This window comes from Pteropus alecto, unplaced genomic scaffold, assembly GCF_000325575.1.
Source record: "Pteropus alecto unplaced genomic scaffold, ASM32557v1 scaffold10, whole genome shotgun sequence".
In the NCBI taxonomy this organism is placed as follows: Eukaryota; Metazoa; Chordata; class Mammalia; order Chiroptera; family Pteropodidae; genus Pteropus; species Pteropus alecto.
In genome coordinates this window covers 9,738,191-9,742,151 of record NW_006431210.1, presented here as the reverse complement: position 1 = coordinate 9,742,151, position 3,961 = coordinate 9,738,191, and the positions used below count along the sequence as shown (strand labels likewise).

The following is a 3,961-nucleotide window of genomic DNA, read 5'->3' as shown; positions in this document are numbered from 1 at the left end:
AAAATTTGTGTGTGATATTTAAATGCCAGTAAGTTGGATCTATAAACGTGCTAGGCTTGAGTTGGGTGTCCCCTTGGAGGGAGGTAAAATCTGAACCTGTAGCCTAGTGATGTAACCGCACACGTCTGCCTCAAGGTGGCGGCATACTGAAATGAAAGCAGCAGCTCCAAGAGTAACAAGTCCCTCTAGGACGGATTCTGGGGAAAAGAATCAATAACGATCTTATCACCATTGAAAACAAAACCCTTTACAAGTGCTGCACTGCTCAAGGTGGCTGTCAGCAGGATGCTGGAAGTACTTTCTTATTCTTATCATCCCATGGCCTCAGTTGTCTGTACACAGCCCTCCCCCACAGATACCCTTTAAACATTAAGAACTTCCCATTACAATTGCTTAATTTCGTTTGTTGTCTGCCATCAGAGCCCACCACAGACTTACTGTCTTCTGAATCTTTAGTTTCATTTCTGAATTGTTCTTTTGCTCCACCCTCTTCTCCATGAGAATCAGTTTCACAGTTCAAATGCAAATTTCTCGGTCATCCTGATGAATGTAATTTTGCCCCATTCCTAATCTCTTATATAATAAACATTGTCAATAAACTTGTCATAATACCATTTTGGAATTCAATCCAGTAGCTTCACGACATTGGTTTTATTACTGATACGTATTGTTTATTCATTCCACAAGCATCGTGTCAGCTAAGTGCCAGAGAGCTGGAAACAGAATAAACAAGATAAGATCCGAGACTTCGAGGTGCTCGCTGTCTAGTGGTAGAAGACAAGTAAACAGTTCTGAAATAATGTCGTATAGGCTGTAACCAAAACATGAATAAGGGGCAGTGAGCAGGAAAGGTGAAAATGGTCAGTCCAGGCTTACTCACGGGAGGTGATAATAGAGATGAGTCATATGAGGAGTTTTGGAGTTTACCGGATGGGGGAGGGTGGAAAGCTATATCAGGCTGCAAAAATAACAACATAGGAGAAAACACCATTAGTTTCTCAAACTGGGAAGTTCAGTGAGGTCAGGGCAAACCACATGTGGGGTAGCTTCCGCTTGCCTCAGCTGGCCAACCTGATCTGGTATAGATGTTTAGTTTGATTAGTGGCAATAAACTGGCTGACCTATCTGGACTGTCTGGCTGGGTTGCTTTTGGTGGGCATTGTGTTAACATTTTGAATTAGTTAAGTAGGAACTTCACATAATAAAATTAAGATTTCTGGTTTCTGTAAAAAAACACATTTTTGACATTAAGCCTGCTTTCTTTATGGCAACAATCAGCGGGAGCCACTTTAGAAGGAGCCTGGCTGTCCCAGTTTGCTGCAGACCTTACCTCACCCTGGTACTTACACCTGGCCAGATATACCCAGTTGTGATATTCCCCTGGCCCCTGTAGGTACCCGAATTTGTGATCTCTGCTTTGACCTCCCACCCCAGCTACAGGTGTGGGCTAGGATTCTTAAGAAGCCTGATGCAGATCCCCTTTACGGAGTTGGTGAGGAAGAAGAGGGAGGGAGAAGAAGCAGGAGCTAACACAGTCACCTAGGTTGGTTATGTAGAGGGTCACTCAGAGGTCCCACCCTTGGCAGACAGATGGGTCAGAGCTAAGGAGGAGAAATGAGGCAGCAGTCCACTCCTGTGGTTGGAACCTACCTGAGGAACAAAGAGAGTGATGAATGAACATGCCCCAGACCCATCCCTTGGACATTAATCCTGATCTGTGAGGGTATGAGTGATAGGTCCACCCCTGACCATCATGGAGGCTGGCACAATAGTATAAATGGAGATCTGCAGCCCACAGCCTGCCCTCTTCATAGTCCCATCTCTGTCCCATAGCACGAGGTGAACTTGTGTATAGATAAGTTCAATAGAACAAATGGAGATCCCAACAAGTTCATTCTGTCACAGCTTCTCATGCTCCTGGCAAACAGCTGCCCCTTAGCTATCCCTTGGTCTAGAGGTGTGCACACCAGAAGCTTGGTCCACTCTTAGGAGGACAGACTCAAGAACTAGGCTTGGACAGACCCTGAAAGCAGTCTAAGAGCCATCTGGGCAGGGAATTATGGCCCAGATCACAGTGTAGAAGGAAAATGTGAGCTCTGGATGGGCACATCCCTATAGGCCAGTGGACTCCTCTTCCCCTAGGGAGAGGTGTGGGCAGAGGAGAGCCAGAGTCCTGGACCTTCTAAAGCTCAAGACCAGGGCTGAAGTGTTAAGCACAGAGATGCCCTTAGGTTACCTTAGATAATGACGTCTATAATCATTTGCTAGGACTGCTGTAACAAAGTACCACAAGCTGAGTGGTTTAAAACAACAAAACTATTCTCTCATAGTTCTGGAGCCTAGATGTCCGACAAAATCAAAATGTCAGCAGGATTGGTTCCTTCTGAGGGGTCCAAGGGAGAATTTGTACTTCTCTCTCCTAGCTTCTGGTGACAGCCGGCAATCCTTGGCATTCCTTGCCTTGAAATGCATCATTCTAATCTAGGCCTGTATCTTTACATGACATTCTCTCCATGTCTCTGTGTCTTCATATGGCCATCTTCTTGTAAGGACACGTCACATTAGATTAGGGGTCCACCCTACTTCAATATGACTTCATTCTAAACAATTACATCTTCAACAACCCTATCTCCAAATGAGTTCACATGCTGAGGTACAGGGGATGGGCACTTCACATATATTTTTTGTTGTTGTTGGGGTCACAGTTCAACCTACAGCAGGGTCTACCATGAGATCAGGTAGTAACAAAGGAGGTGAGACTCATAGGTTCACAGAAACCATCTTTCAGCCGGGCCTCCTACAGCTCCTACTTTAGAACAAGGTGGATGTTTCCTCAGAATAGCTTGGTTCTCACTGACTCTTGCTAACAAACATTTACTGATCATCAAATGTCATGGTGCCCCAGTCTCCCTGCGTCTGCTTTTTTTTTTTTTTAGGCGAGGCAACCCTTTGTTTGACCTCACAGACTGCAAGGACCTTGTCAGCTTACAATCCCTTATTTTTTATTTTTTTATGCCTACAGCACCTGGTCTTCCTAGGTGGTCTCCCATCCAAGTACTAACCAGGCCCGACTCTGCTTAGCTTCTGAGATCAGAAGGGATCGGGCTTGTTCTGAATGGCATGGCCGTAGACTCCCTGCATCTGCTTTGATCACTCCTGCTGCTTTCCAAACCAGCTGCCTTCACTCTGTGCATCTTTTTCTCTATCGGATGCCATTGGCTGACTCTGGCCCTTGTGGCCTGTATAACTGCTCTTTCTCAATATTTTTCATTTTTTGCTTCTACTATCAGTTGCCCTGGCTCTCCACTCTAACCTCTAGTTCAAATTGCTGGACATGGTCAAGTCCAGAAAATCATGTGGTTCCTGTTAGCATAGCCTTCTCACTGGTTTACCTTAGTAGGAACTGGCTAGTTTACCTTGGCTGCCCTTGGGATAGGAACCTGGTCCAAGGAGCTGTAACCAGGTCCTGTGGTACAAACCACGGCCAGTTATCAGGGAGGAAGCAGCCCTAGGTGATTTATTAGCAAATTGCTAAGGGGAGGACAATTGCTCACTCCTTCTTCAAAGGCAAAGGTTCCCAACTTTGGAACTATTGACACTTTGGGCCAGGTGACTCTTTGCTGTGGGGGACTGACCTGAGCATTGTAGAGTGTTTAGCTGCATCCTCTACCTAGTAGATGCCAGCAGCACCCTCTTCCCCTTCCCACCAAGTTGTGATAATCAAAACGTCTTTGCCGAATATCTCCTGAAGGAAAATTACCCCTGGTTGAGAACCACCATTCTAAGGGCATGGGATTAGGCTGTCCAGGTGAGTGTAGTCAGGAATCAGGAGTGTGAGTATAAAGGCTACTGATTATAGTATATCTGCCTCTGCCAAGGCTGACTCAGAGGCTTAGAGGGTCAGCTCCTATTGTGAAAGGGGATTGGATGGAGCATTGGCGGGCTCAGATGTGAATAGATG

General features: G+C 45.8%; 1 pseudogene; it reads right to left on the bottom strand.

The window, feature by feature from the left end:
• Nucleotides 1-3,013: 3,013 nt before the first annotated feature.
• LOC112470319 lies at nt 3,014-3,132 on the bottom strand (annotated as a pseudogene).
• Between the last annotated feature and the right edge of the window lie 829 nt (nt 3,133-3,961).